Genomic DNA, 16,020 nt, shown 5'->3' with positions numbered 1-16,020 from the left:
TCATATCCATTCCTACACTCAGATCCTTACCCTACCCTTACACCCCATCCAACCTTACCCATGTTAGTGATTTTGTATCATCAATGTGTATTTAAGTGTAATGGACTGACTTGTTGACCAAAAATCAATCTTGATGAATATTAAACAAGTAAAGAAGGTGCGGAGTGCACACTTGTTTAAATTTATTCAAGATTCAAAGTAGATTGTCATTTAGGGGCGAAGCCCCTAAACGAACGGGGGTCCGGGGGCAGCGCCCCTGGAAGTGGGGTCTAAGGGGCAGAGCCCCTGGCTGGGGTCGAGTTGCCAGGTCAGCGCGGAATTTTTTTTATTTGGGTTATATTCCTGTATAAAAATTGTCTTAGAAATCTGAATTTTTTGTAAACGAACCCGATTTTTTGACTTATTTTTGACCTTTGTCGAAGAATTAAATATTTAATTCCCTCTTATTCCAATTTTAAGAAATTTGGATTCCCCCCAAATTCGCATAATATTGATTTAATCCCAATTCCCTCTAATTCCAATTTTGAGAAATTTGATTTCCCCCTAAATTGCATAAGATTGATTTAATCCTAAAATCCTTTAAACCTAATCTATTATTTTTCTCTCCATCCACGCACATAAGATACCTCTTACCCCCTTTTCACGATGATGACATTGTTGGGCCTTCAACCGACGGTTAGATTTAAGATTTCGACTGGTGGTGGTGGATCGATGCTAACATTCAACCATCATGCACTATGTGAATACTCTGTTAGACTGAGAATCATATAATAATACTAGGCCAAGGGAAATCGAGATAATGTAGAAATTGATAATTTCCAGTCGAGGTCATCAGGTTCCTTCACCGTCTCTGGCTGTTGATCGTGTCTCCGTTGCCCTACGTTGTCATCATTATTATCGGTTGTCTCTATGACACCATGTATGCATGTATAAGGTATCACTGTTTTTTTTTTATTTGATTATCATATCGATTAACTCTTATTTGATTATCATATCGATTGTGTCTATCGATTGTCTCTATACCACCATGTATGCCTGTATAAGACGCCTCTTATATCCTTTACATGATGACGACATCTTCGAGCCTTCAACTACCAGTCAGATTCAAAATTTTTACTTCTGCCTCAAGACTTATGCCACCGGCTTCCATCCAGCCCTGTAAGTAAGTTAATAATTAAAATATATATATTTGATTCTTAGCTTCTTGGTTTTTCTGTTTGTAGATAAGGGAAGTGAGCTGATGTCTGTTGGATTTGTCAAGTCTTGAATGATATTTTGGATTATTGATTGCAGTTTAATAATTTTCCTGTGATGGTGACATATTTTAAGAGAGATTTCTGCTATTTGACCTTTTTACCCCTTTCAGGTATCTTGTTTGATGACAGCCCTTGATGTTATTAAGTTCTTTCCCTTTTATTTGGTGTTTTCTGTCATATGATGGTTTTGACTGCTTTCCCCTGTCGAATTATTGTTTTGCTCTTGGTTGCCTTTTTTGTGCTAGCTTTGATGGTTTTGGGCATGGTTATGCCTATTGATGTTGTAAGCTTAGGTGTGCTCGCTTCTAGATAAAAGATGTTTGGGTATATTTACTTTTTGTTTTGATAATTTAAGATTTTTACTTTTTACCCCAAACTTTGTGGTTGGTGTAAACAATCACAATTGTGGGTGTGTTAAGGTCTGTTGATGCCAACGTTTATGAGCCAGGCAATTGTTATTCACTTTTGGTAAACTTTATTCAATGAAAAAGTCTAATGTTGGGTTGCTTGCTTTTTAATTGTGTTTTTGTAGCACTTGAAATGTTGCATGCTTATGGATTTAACAAAATGGAGAAAGTTAGATTAACTTTAGTGTTCTTGATTAACATGATCTAATTTTGTTAGCCTGCATCTTATTTTTATGCAAGTAAGGTGTTTGATTAATCGAGTCAAAGAATCTAACTTATATGTATAGGGTTTATATTGATATATCTTGCTGCCAGGTACCTTGATTTCAATAAATTTTATTTCTTTTGTTGAACTGGATGATTATCGTAAATTTTGTTGCGTAGCTTGACTTTGGTCACATCTTTCTTACCTTAATTTTTTATATATTTTTTAGGCCCTAAAGAACCTTAGCTACGGTAGGTTCAATTATCCAAGAACCGGTAAAGCCATCTTCTTTCCTTATGTGAATTGCAGGTATTGTTCTAAGAACAATATAAATGGATGGATAATGATTCATTTGTTCTAAATAAATGGATTATAAGCTAATTATTTTAAATAAATGGATCATGACTCCACTTGACCAAGTTATCATTAAAATTTTACCACTAGTTAAGAGTTTTTTATTATAAAATATATGAAGTGTATTATTTATCTATTTTTTAACTGATCCGACCATGTGGCATTTTAGATTTTCATCAGTCTGCTTGTCTACTTTATATATGGGGTATATACTTCATATTATCTCTTTACAAATCTAGTAGTAGATTGATAGGTTAGATGATATATTGATGTTGATGTTGGTGTTGTTAAACCAAACCAATTGGAAATGTATATTAATATTAAATATTTCCAAATTTCAGGTTCATATTACACCCTCTAATGCAAGTTCGCCACAGGTACAGATCGTTGCTTCAACAGGTAGTATACTGTGGTTTCTGTTAGTTTTTTGATAGTATATGTTACGCATGTAATATACTAATAAATAATTGATACAATAACATGCTTCTTTATAGATTCTTTTTATATGATCATGTATGATTCGACTTATAAATGGTTTATTTCCAATTTCTATTCACAAACATATTAGCATATATGAAGCCCTAAAATTAAGAGATGCAGATTATGAGTATCTACGAAAAGGAGTGTTCTCATTTGATATTTTCTATCACAATTTGCATTAAGGAAATGTTTCAAAAGGATAAATGGTTATTAGATGTAGAAAGTTAAATACTTTTGAATTATGGTTTTTTTGTTTTCTTTACCATATTTTTAGACTTGTTATAAGCACAAGTTCTTTTTGCTATTGTAATTCGGGATCTTATGTATGGATTTGTATTTCAATTATTAATAATATTGATTTCTTTTTATTGTTTCATATTGTTGATTTATGGTTACTTTCGTTTATATTGTTTTGATGTGTATGAAATATAACAAAAGTAACAATAAAAAATTGAATTAATGTCACCGAATGTTAAACAATAATCACATTTGAAAATTTTCTTGTGTTTATAATATAAATGTGGCCATGCTTTTAAGTTTTTCAATGTCTCTAAAATTATACAATAGTCACTTTACATTATTTTTGACATGTGGCTAAAAGGTTAATAATAACCATGATCTAAACTAAATATGTGTCTACATGTGTTTTAGTATCATGTTTTTCTCAAGTTTTTGTGACGATAACTTAACCAATAACAACATCGAAAAAAATAATGTGTCAAATAAATGACATTTCACTAAATTCAATACTCTGTGACTAATAATTCATATATCGTCATGTTTAGATAATATTTGTGTGTCAGAATATAAAACAAACGACATGTTAATATACATATAATGTGCCAATATGGAAGACAATAGTCATGTTTATCTATTGTTTCTATACGATAGGCAATAGTCACAATAAAAGATTATTTTTGTGACTAATTATTAGTAAATCGCCACTTATGAAATTAATTACATGTGACCATTTAGCGAACATTGTGATGTTCAGCATAATTACATGTTTACAGAAGATACTATATAGTCTTAATAAACTTTAAACTGTGTGGCAATATATTAGTAAAACACCACACTAAAACAATTACTAAATAAATGTGTCCACTAACGGTTTAACGCCACAATATTGGATAAAATGATTGATTTTAGCAACAAAATTCCCTACCTATTAGCCACACTTTTATAATACGGTCACATTTTTTCATATCATACGGACACTACATTTTAAACTGACTATAAGACTCATACGATGGCGTCACCTTCTGTCACACTTTTAGTGAAAAAATAAAATGTCACTATACGCATATGGTCACACTTTTTTGGTGTGACTGTAAGTCATTTTTCTTGTAGTGTCGGTATCATTACCTTTCTAACATGCTGAGCAATGGTGTTCATCCATAAGAAATCATGCTAATTAGATAGAACATATAAATTATAATAGGTATAATTTATGATTCAAAACTACATATACAAGTATGATTCACGATTGTATACTTTCCAAGGAAATTACCAAAATTCATTTAACTATACCAGGATATGTATAATACCTTTAATATATGAATAACATATTAAAGAAGTAATAATACATCATACCGGGTTTGCATTAACAAAGGTATAATACAGAGTACCAGGGTTAGCAATCCCGGGGTAATAATACATCATACCGGGTTTGCATTAACAAAGGTACAATACAAAGTACCAGGGTTAGCAATCACGGGGTAGTAATACATCATACTGGGTTTGCATTAACAAAGGTACAATACAGAGTACCGGGGTTAACAATCACGTGGTAATAATACATCATATCAGGTTTGCATTAACATGGGTACAATACAACGTACCCGTGTTAGCAATCACGGGTTAATAATACATCGTAAATCTCATAGAAACAATAAATCTGTGAGACTCTTCATGGTGTACTTATCTAAGTACGACCTTAAGTCCTGACTTATTAACTAGAATCTCTTGTAGGGAGGCCGTAAATTTGTGTATAGATCTATATGGGACTGACAATCCCGTACCTTCACTGTTCGCTACAGTTTGGCCGGAAGGCCTAGGGTGTCAAATATCATATCGTTTCTAACGCCTGAAGAACGTCGCATTAGGCACATTAGTCTTATTAGTATGGTTAATAAAACTCACATGGATAAAACAATGAGTAAATTACTTAGTAATATACTTCTCATAAAACAGTTTGAAAAGATAATTACACCCTGACCAAATATACCTTCTGTTACGTTTTACTTACAGTAAAACTACGTATCATGAAATCAAGTATGGCAAATATACTTGTACTTCTGGTTTTGGAAACATTTAAAACCACAAAGCAGTATTATGGATAATATAATATTTTCCAGGATTAGTACTAATGTTTTACCGTAGAACGGATATAACTAAGAAGACTTTTACAAATGAAACGTTTTATGAGATTAAACTACTTTTACAAATCAAACGGTTTATGGGATTAAACTACTCTTACAAAAGAAACAATTTATGGGATTAATTTTTTTTTACAAATGAAACGGTTTATGGAATTAAACTACTTTAACAATTGGAACTTAGTCATTTACTCTCTATAAAATTGTATAACATAAAGGACCTTTAGTGGTTAGTTCTATAATTCCTTAGTTTTTACATCAGAGATATACATAAGTAATATCCGATTGACAGTGAAATATGTGATTTCCGCCTTACTTCCTGTTCCTTCTTTGGTTGTAGGCTTAGCGCAAATACACCCATTTAACTGTCCATTCGATATTAGGTTATATATAATTAGTATAAACTAAGTAATTGCAGAGGGAACTATTGAGGTTATCAGTTTATCACCTCAGGAAATACAGGATTTTCTGGAGGAACCAACGAACTTTTCCAAGAACTTAGAGTATACGTTATAGAACTAAAATACTTATGGACTCACCAGCTTAAATGTTGATCTACTCTTTCAAAATAACTTGTATTCTCAGGAATCCAGTAGACAGGTACACTCCCGGAGATTTTGAGAAGACTACCTAGTATCGTACTGTGACTCTTGTCTTCTACTGTACCTACTTTGGTGTTTGAATATGTAATGTTTAAACACTTATGTAAAACTTATACTTATTAAAGCAATGGTTGTTTGTACTTTGATTATTATATTGCATGTGTTGAGATACTTACATGATGTCCTCCACCCTCGAACGTTTCTGCCATTCTGGTTTCGGGGTGTGACAGATTGGTATCAGAGCATTGTTTATAGTGAACTCAGTACAGTCATAAAAGATATACAACTATAAACCCACTGGGTTAAAAACACTATGACCAAGAGTTATACTTTAAAAATATAACAATATTTTAATGTATAGGTACATGAAGAATATATATACTAGAATGAGTATCACAAGAGGAACAAAACAAAAGTATTTGGATGTTGGACATTACTTTTGAACGTGGATAATTATTTAATCATATCTGGGATCAATATAGCCTGATCAACTATATTCATTTGACATATGACCAACATCTGTTTGGGAATTATTGTAGTGTTGCAACAAGTCTAAAACTTACCTAGGTACCAGAAGAATTCCAGAACCAAACATAAAGGTTAAAATACTATTGGAGTATATTAGGATACTATAACAAGAAAATTGAAAACTTATGAACTTCTTATATCTAGAAGTCCAAGAAACAAACTTATAATTAAAATACCATGGAAGTATTTTAAATAAACTTTTGGGATATGTTAAAAAGATCTTCTTTGGTACGTCTATAATTACTAAGTGTATCAGTTAAGGTTATATATAGTTGAGATTTTATAGACTCAGAATATGTGATTTTCACTCTACTTCCTTTTCCTTGTTTGGATGTGGTTCTATAGTAGGATTACTTATTCGAAGGTCTATTTGATATGGATTATATATAATCGGTACAACCATGTGATTATAGAAGGACCAGATAGGATCACCTTCGTAAAAATTTAAATTTTCTCATAGACTCTTTAAACATTCCCATTCTTGTATAAACCCCTAGGTAGATATAGTCACTCTGGCAATCAATAGAAGAGTTAAGGAGGATCCAACAGAATTTCATTAGGAGAATTCTGAGAGAGAAATATATGAGAAGTAAAGAAACTATAGAAATCATTTAGTGCCCTTACCCTATTAAGGACACCAATGAGAGATTCGCATGAACTTCCGAGATTCAAAATCTTCATTATGAAATAATGGGGATCAGTATCAGAATAGGAAGTAAGACAGCTCGGGAATTCAATATACCTACATTGGAGAAGGACACCCTATAGATACCAACAGAGAACAAATCATTACTGCCCAGAATAGAACTGAGAATGGAGGAAAACCACACATGATTCATGTGAAGTGTTTAAGCGCCTTTTCATCTAAGTAATAACTAATAAATAATACAACCTAGTGAGTTAGTGTTTACATTAATAACATTAGGTTTTGAGCTTATCTTCTTTTCCTGTCACGACTAATAACAATGCATCGGATCACGAAATCTCAATTGATAGTGATCACTTCTCAAATTCATAAGTCTCTTTTATGTGGACACTGTTATGAATTATTTTCAAATATTTTCGAAAGCTGGAAAACGATATCCACCAATTGAAGGTAACTTAGTTCAGATGACACTCGGTTCATTCTAGAAACTTATTTCTGCTCCTTACCAGGACTGCATCATAGGGATGCAGGTCGAATCATTAAGAACAATATAACAAAATGAAAGATTTATATGTATATACAAATGATTAGAATACATCTAGAGCCAACGATAGTCGCTCACGAGCTCATTTTATTATCATGTAACAGAATCATGCCCCCGAAGAAATGTAACCAACCCACCATCATAACACCAATCCTTCAAATAGATGCGGCTATGTTTCAAGCTACAGTCATAGCAGCTGTAGCAGCTGTCATGTCACACCTTAATGCTAACAACGCAAATGTTAGTGGTAATGCTATCGGAAATCCCTACCGTGGTAATGACGAAATACAGCAATGAGTATCTATTTTTAAGGACACTTCAAACCTTAAGCATAATATCTTGAAACGAAAGTTTGAAAACAAGAAAGGGAGTTGTTCAACTCAAGAATCTAACAGAGGGCAACGAACTGGGGCAGTCAACACCCCCATCAGCCCTGTTATTCCAACACCAACCATGCCATACTTAGGAAACCTCCCACACTGCAGCAAGTGCAACTACCATTACCATAGAGGTTGCTGAGAGTTGCATTGCAATAGATGCAACATGAAGGGGCACACTTCCCGCATCTGTAGAACCCCGGTTGTCACACCCCGAAACCAGACGGCGGAAACATCCGGGGGTGGAGGACTTCATTTGTAGTATCACAACACATGCATCATAGTAATCAAAGTACAAACAACCATTGTATTTAAAAAGTACAAGTATTTACATGTGTTCAATCATTGTATATTGAAACCAAAATAGTTATAGAAAAGAAGAAGATATGACTCATAATGGCTCCATCTTCTCAAAAAGCTCAGGGAGTACCTGTTATTATTTCCATGAGAATACAAGTAATTTGAAAAGAGAGTATCAACAATAAGTTGAGTGAGTACATAAGTCTTTATGTTTGAAAGGGTGTCTTTCTATCTTGATTATGAAAATTGTTCCAGAAAATCCCATATTTTCTGTTGTATATAAAAAGTAGTTTTATTCCCATAAAACCGTTCTATTTTGTAAACAAATGTTTTGTATTTGTAAAACTTGTAACTGAGAGTGTGCCTGGCTTCACCAGCTGTTATTGAAAACTGTAGTATACCATTGTACTTTGTATTTTGTAAACTGGTACTTTGAAGATGTACTTATGTTTAGTTGTTTATACACTAACGTGTTGTTACTATCTTTTTAATGAGTTATTATAACCATACTAAGACATGAACGCCTGAAACAAACGCCTTGTGGGCCTTTAAACTGTTGATAACAATTGCCACTCATTGGCGTGTATGCCTGACTGTAGCTAGCAGCCTGAATGCGGGGTTGTCAATCCCGATATAGATCTACACATAACTTGTTTCGATCCCCGGGCTGGAGATTCTGGTTATAATGTCAGGACTTTACCTTGGTTGTCCAAAATGAATTAACCAACCTGAATTGAATGTCTCATAAAAAGCATATAAACGTTACATGTATATTAGATATGAAAACCCAATCATATGGAAATAAATGATTGACGGTATGTTCTTGAATTAGTATTCCGAACATGTATTTGACAAGTGTAAACCCTTGTTTTGTTTTGAATCAAAACCCTTGTTTCATGTAAAACAGTGTATTCTTCTATACTTGAATCATGAATAATTGTTCTATGTATCATAAATTATACCTATTATAATTTATATGTACTTTATGAATTGGTAAATAAGAATTTTTGCATGTAATCCTTTGCTCAACATGTTACAAAGGGTAATTAAGCTGACGAAATATTTTATATTTATATACATATACAATTTTATATATAAGTAAAATTTAAACGACCATCGGACAAATAACCGGTAGTATAAGTCCACATCCAAATAAGGAAAAGGACCTAGAATGAGTTATTAGTCCTAAGCCTTTTAAAACATATTTATATTAATATATATATATATATATATATATATATATATATATATATATATATATATATATATACCAATATGAATATTTGGGAAAAATATAAGTTTATATAAGAGTTCAATATTTGGAGTATTTTTGATGCTTTAAAATAGTTTTATCGTGATTTGAAATCATTTATTTATAACACAAAGTTCTTGTGTTATACTTGTATTCCCCCCCCCCCCCCTTTAAAACACTAGAAATTATGAAAATACGGGGGTATGAACTCACTTGATAGATGGAGAATCGGACAGAGTTTTGACAGGAGAGAGGTTACCGTCGCATGCCTTATATAGGCCGAAGTTTCGGACCCGAGCCTATGCGAGGCTGCCATGCATCGAACAGATGGCGAAGGGAGGGGGCTTCTTCGGACCAGAGGCTCATTGCTGGCAGGCTTGGATTGGACCAGACTTCCGTCCAATGGGTGACTGACACGTGCGAAGGAGGGTGTCCGAGGAGCGTGTGAGGGTGATGTCCGGTGTGTCTCATGTGAGGCTGTTCGGTTCTTATTGGACCTCGGACTTGGTCGAATCAGGAGGTGACACGTGAGGTTGCGGTCCAATCAGAAGACGCCACGTGGAAGCTCTCATGCGAGGGTGACGTGGCAATTACTGTTCATGCGAAATTTCCCGGTTTTTCCTATTTTTCTTTATTTTTGTGCCAAAAACTTGTAAAATTCATAACTTTTGCATACAAACTCCGTTTTTGACATTCTTTATATGCACGCGTAGGTAAAATTATGCTCTACGACTTTCGTTTAGACTTCGTTGGCTAATTTTAACTTTATTTTTAACTTTATTATTTTTAACAGAACAGGACAGGAAAATTCGTTAAAAATTCATAACTTCTTCATCCGATGTCCGTTTTTGTCTGTCTTTTTACCGTTGTACTACTAATGACGAGACCTTGAATTCTCGTTTAGGTTGTGTCAGCTAAAAACCACTCGATATTTATTTTGAGTTTTTAGCTCTACACTACTATACTGAAACTTAGGAAAATCATAACTTCCTCATACGAAGTCAGATTTTGGCGTTCTTTTTATGAAAGTTCTCGATTTAACATAAACTAAAACTTTCATTTAGATTGTTAAGGCTAAAAAGCCTTTTATTAAAAATTCAGTTTTTACACTGAACAATGTTTTGTCGGTTTTGTCGCAGACTTTTGATTTGTCATAACTTCTTCGTTATAAGTCGGATTTTAGTGTTCTTTATATTTTTGGAAACCTTGTTACAATCTCTATCACTTGGTTCATCCCATTTGAGATTAATTAATAATTTATTTTTGAGGGTCAATTATATAAATATACACAGTATGCCAAAATTTCTCTTTATTAATTTAAAAAGAAGTACAAACTGACCTACACTATTACATAGGTTTGAAATAATGGTTTGTTACATTATCCCCCCGTTAGAGAATTTCGTCCCGAAATTTATATTACAGATAGACTAGGGAAAAAGTTGTGGGTATTTCTGTTGCATTTTATACTCCCGCTCCTAAGTGAATTCTGGTCCCCGCTTTGCATTCCAGCGAACCTTCACTATCGGCATGCGGCTTTGTTTGATTTTCTTAACTTCCCTGTCTCGTATCTCTATGGGTTTTTCAACAAAATTTAGGCTCTCATTTAACTCGATTTCCTCGAGTGGTATTACAAGAGTCTCGTCGGATAGACACTTTTTCAAGTTTGAAATGTGGAAGGTAGGATGAATGTTACTTAGTTCTTGGGGTAATCGAAGTTTGTAAGCTACAGGGTCGACTCGGGAAAGAATCTCGAATGGTCCTATGTACCTTGGATTTAGTTTGTCATGCTTTCCAAAGCGTATCATGCCCTTCCAGGGTGAGACCTTTAACAAAACACGGTCACCGACCTGGAATTCCAAGGGTTTTCTCCTTTTGTCAGCATAGCTTTTTTGCCTTTCTCTGGAAGCTTTAAGTCGCTCCTGAATTTGTACAATTTCTCGGTAGTTTCCTGAATAATTTCTGGACCATTGAGGGTACTGTCAGGAGTTTGACCTCTAGCCAGCTGCGTGTCACCCACTTCAGCCCAGCACAGAGGGGATCTGCACTTACGACCATAGAGGGCTTCGAATGGAGCAGCTTTTATGCTAGTGTGATAACTGTTGTTATAAGAGAACTCAACAAGGGGTAAATGAATATCCCATTCCTTTCCAAAGTCTATCACGCAAGCTCATAACATATCTTCAAACGTTTGAATCGTCCTCTCACTTTGTCCATTGGTTTGCGGATGGTAGGATGTACTTATGAGCCTAGTTCCCAGAGAGTTTTGTAAAGACTGCCAGAAACGAGAGATGAATCTACTATCTCGGTCCGAAATAATAGATATTGGCACACCATGCAGTCTAACAATCTCCTAGAGGTATGTTCTTCTTAGCTTCTCCATCTTGTCAGTCTGCTTGATTGGTAAGAAGTCTGCGGATTTGGTTAATCTATCGACAATTACCCAAATAGTACCATAACCACTTGATTTCTTGGGTAACTTGGTTATGAAATCCGTTGTAATCCGCTCCCACTTCCATTCAGGGATTTCAGGTTGTTGTAACAAACCTGAAGGTTTCTGGTACTCTACCTTAACTTTGGCGCAAGTAAGGCACTTGCCCACAAAGGTAGCGATTTCGGCCTTCATGTTAGGCCACCAATATAGTTTCTTAAGGTCCTGATACATCTTGTCTGAACCTGGGTGGATGGAGTATCGGGTTTTGTGTGCTTCATTCATAACCACATCTAGGTAAGCACCGAACCTTGGTGTCCAGATCCGGTTCATGAAATAATAGACTCCATCATCCCTGATTTCGAAGTTCTTATCCATTCCTCTCAAGGTTTCACCTGCCACATTTTCGGGTTTCAAGGCTTCAACTTGAGCTTCCTTGATGTGTGTGGATAGATGCGAATGGATTGTCATGGTTAATGAATTTACCCGGCGTCCCGAGTATTCTTTTCTACAAAGGACGTCAGCTACTACGTTTGTTTTATCAGGGTGGTAAAGAATTTCACACTCGTAATCGTTCAGTAGCTCCACCCATCGTCATAGTCTCATATTCAGCTCTTTTCTGATCGAAGATGTGTTGGAGACTTTTGTGGTCCGTGAATATTGTGCATTTCGTGCCATATAAGTAATGTCACCATATCTTCAGAGCAAAGACCACTGCTCCTAGTTCAAGGTCATGTGTTGTATAGTTGACTTCATGTGTCTTTAGCTGTCTTGAGGCATCAGATATAACCTTTCCTCTTTGCATAAGAACACATCCAATCCCTTGATTAGAAGCATCACAGTACACTACGAAATCCTCTGTCCCTTCAGAGAGAGACAGGATCGGTGCACTACACAAGGCTCGCTTCAGCATTTGGAACGATGTCTCTTGCTTTTCTCCCCAGGTAAAGGTTACACCCCTTTAGGTCAGAGTAGTAAGAGGCTTAGCTATTCGAGAGAAATTTTGAATGAATATGCGATAATAGCCAGCAAGACCTAAGAATTGACGGATTTCAGTAGGTGTTTTGGGTGCTTTCCAGTTTTCAATTGCCTTTATTTTGGAAGGGTCGACGTGTATTCCTTCTGAACTGACCATGTGACCTAGGAAATCTACCTTCCTGATCCAAAATTCACACTTTGAAAACTTCGCATAGAGCTTCTCCGATCTAAGAGTTTGTAATATTTGACGAAGATGTTGGCCATGTTCCTCTTTGCTTTTTGAGTGGATAAGGATATCGTCAACGAAGACTATAACGAATTTGTCAAAGAATGGACGACACAGTCTGTTCATTAGGTCCATGAACACTACATGTGCATTCGTCAATCCGAATGGCATCACTATAAACTTGTAATGACCATAACGAGTTCTGAACGCGGTTTTGGGAACATCTTCCTCCAAAATTCGTAACTGGTGATACCCAGATCTTAAGTCTATCTTTGAGAAGTAGTTCGCCCCTTGAAGTTGGTCGAACATATCATCAATGTGAGGCAGAGGGTATCGATTCTGGATTGTAAGCGTATTCAGCTTGCAGTAGTCTATACACATGTAGAATGATCCATCCTTCTTCTTTACGAACAAAACCGCTGCTCCCCAAGGTGAGAAGCTTGGTCTTATGAAACCTTTTCTTAGGAGTTCGTTAAGATGGCTGGATAATTCCTGCATTTGAGAAGGTGCAAGACGATAGGGGGATTTGGCTACGGGGGTAGCTCCAGGGATTAAGTCGATTCGGAATTCGACTTGTCGTTCGGGAGGTACCCCTGGAAGATCATCAGGAAATACATCGGAAAAGTTGCAGACCTCGGTAATGCTCGCGATGTCTTTCACTTCTTGCTTTTTGTCTACCACGTGAGCTAAGAATGCACAGTACTCCTTGCAAAGGTATTTATGTGCCTTGATGCAAGAAATGATCTGAAGGTTCGTTCCAGGTTTGTCGCCATAAATAATAAGAGTTTCGTTAGTTGGCAAGTTCAAAGGAATAGCTCTTTCATAGCATAGGATGTCGACATGGTTGGTGCACAACCAATCCATGCCTATTATGATGTCAAAACTTTTGATAGAGACCGGCATAAGGTATATTGAGAAAGAAAAGTCATTTAAGGTAAGGGTACATCCTATGTATATATCATTGGTGGATTCGGATTTCCCGTTAGCCATTTCTACTATGAAAGTTTCCTTTAGTGGTTGGGAGTTTTGATTTAGTATATATTTAAAGTTATGGCTCACGAAGCTCCTCTCAGCACCACAATCAAACAGAATGCATGCATAAGTATTGTTGAGAAGGAACGTACCCGTGACCACTGTAGGGTATGTCATCGCTTCTTCGTGACCCAGTGCTAGAATTCTCCCAACCCCACCGCCATTTCTAGCTTTTGGACAATCTCTCTTGAAATGCCCCACATCACTGCATTGGTAGCATGCTCGACCTACTCCAGTGGCAGGTACTTGGTTAAGGGGTTGAGGTGGTGTTCTACAGAATCGGGCAGTATGCCCTTTCCTGTTACAGTTATGACACTGCATATCTGGGCAATTTCCAGTGTGGTGAAAATTGCACTTGTTGCATTTAGGGAGGTTACCAACATAGGGTTTAGTTGGTGCTAGGTTGTTAGGGGCAACAGCAGGCACAATAGTAGGTACGGTAGCAGGTACAGTAGTAGCATGGACTGCCACTATTTGTTGCTTCTTTGAAGGTTCTAGAGGAGATTTGCCCTTCCTTTTGTTCCAAACCTTCTTTTTGTTGTTGTTGTTGTTGTTCTCCCTAAGTTGTTATGGGGCAGTAACAATGGAGTTTTGACGATTTCCGTGGTCAATAAGTAACTGTGCCAATTCCTTGGCACTGTCAAAGGTAACAGGCCTAGATGCAATGACACTTGCCTGTATCTGGGGCGACAGTCCCCAAATATACCTTTCAATCTTTTTGCTCTCTAGAGCAACCGTTTTCGGAAACAGAATCGCCAAGTCACAGAACCAATTCGTGTAAGTTGTTATGTCTGCACCGGCCATGGTAAGACCCCAAAGTTCTTGTTCCAGTTTCTGAATTTCCCTTCGCGGGCAGTATTCCCGCATCAACATGGTTTTTAGGTTCTCCCAGCTTATAGTATTAGCCACTATCAAAGTCAGTGACTTAACATGGCCATTCCACCATGTTAGGGCCCTATCTGAAAAAGTACAAGCAGCAAATTGAACCTTGCTACCCTCTGAACAGGAGCAAATTTCAAAGATTGCTTCTGTCTTCTCTATCCATTGCCTTAAAACCATCACTCCTCCAGTTCCATTAAAGGTCCTGGGTTTGGCATTCGAGAAGTCTTTAAAAGTGCACTCTCTCGAGTGCTCATGACCCTCGACATGGTTAGAAGGATGTGCACCAGCTCCCGACCCACTAGCACCAGGAGCATTGATATGAGATAATGCAGCCGCTACAGCTGCCGTGACTACTGCTTGGAACATAGCAACATCGAATTGAGGGGGTGGTGGTGGAGGTGGCGTCGGTGCTTTTTTTTCATTGTTACGTCTTGTATTTCTATGAGGAGGCATCTTTTTCTATAAAATTCAATAGATAAAAAGATAGTGAGATATCAAGAATGAATATCAATTTGATATCTCATAACTTAAACACTTAATTCAACTAAAATCTTGTAAAGAATTGAAAATGGATGTCTACTGCAAGTACAACTTGCAACAGGATAGTATAAAATGAAGTCGTTCTTTTTCAAGGAGTATTAAAATACATGTCGATTGTATTGGTATATTAAGTATATGTAATCTGGATACTTTATCCTAAAGCAGGTCTTTAATAAACCACAATATTGCGAAAGTATCGACATCAAACCAACCTACCGAAAATAAAAAATTTCGCGGTCGTATTGAAAAGTATGAAAAATAACACTGGAACATATCCATAATCCCAAAACTTTGGAATCGAATGTTTGTGAAAATAGTAATAATTCTTGTTGAAGTAAAGTGCTTATTATTTTATTGATACTTGATTTTGTACATATCATGAAAGTAGTCTATACATTCAGTATATTAAACTAGAAAGTAGTGTAAACACTACTTGCGGCGGTTGCTACGACGATTACTGGGTTCCACTTCATCTTGCGATTTCCAGCGCCTTTCTTGGGCAGCTTGATGCTCCCTCGGTTCTCTGATCTCTGATTCAACAACATTAAGTTTCCTTTGAAGGGCTTCAGTATGGTGCTGGGTATCATCTTGTATTTCTTCAAGAC

At 36.1% G+C, this 16,020-nt stretch overlaps 1 long non-coding RNA gene and 1 pseudogene across 3 annotated transcripts; both read left to right on the top strand.

Moving 5' to 3' along the window:
- LOC145029560 (cytochrome P450 CYP72A219-like) overlaps positions 1 to 16,020 on the top strand; it is a 98,739-nt pseudogene that overhangs the window by 71,446 nt on the left and 11,273 nt on the right.
- LOC145030731 (uncharacterized) lies at positions 602 to 3,078 on the top strand. 3 transcript variants are annotated; one of them, XR_013676693.1, is made up of 5 exons: positions 602 to 934; positions 1,045 to 1,158; positions 1,224 to 1,366; positions 2,098 to 2,177; positions 2,564 to 3,078. It is a non-coding gene; the product is annotated as an uncharacterized LOC145030731 (long non-coding RNA). The 3 variants fall into 3 exon arrangements; XR_013676692.1 differs by having other exon boundaries at positions 602 to 1,158; XR_013676694.1 differs by having other exon boundaries at positions 602 to 1,162; positions 1,294 to 1,366.

This window comes from Lactuca saligna, chromosome 2, assembly GCF_052625555.1.
Source record: "Lactuca saligna cultivar CGN05327 chromosome 2, ASM5262555v1, whole genome shotgun sequence".
In the NCBI taxonomy this organism is placed as follows: Eukaryota; Viridiplantae; Streptophyta; class Magnoliopsida; order Asterales; family Asteraceae; genus Lactuca; species Lactuca saligna.
Note: the sequence above shows the minus strand (reverse complement) of the source record. Positions and strands in the feature narration are given on the sequence as shown.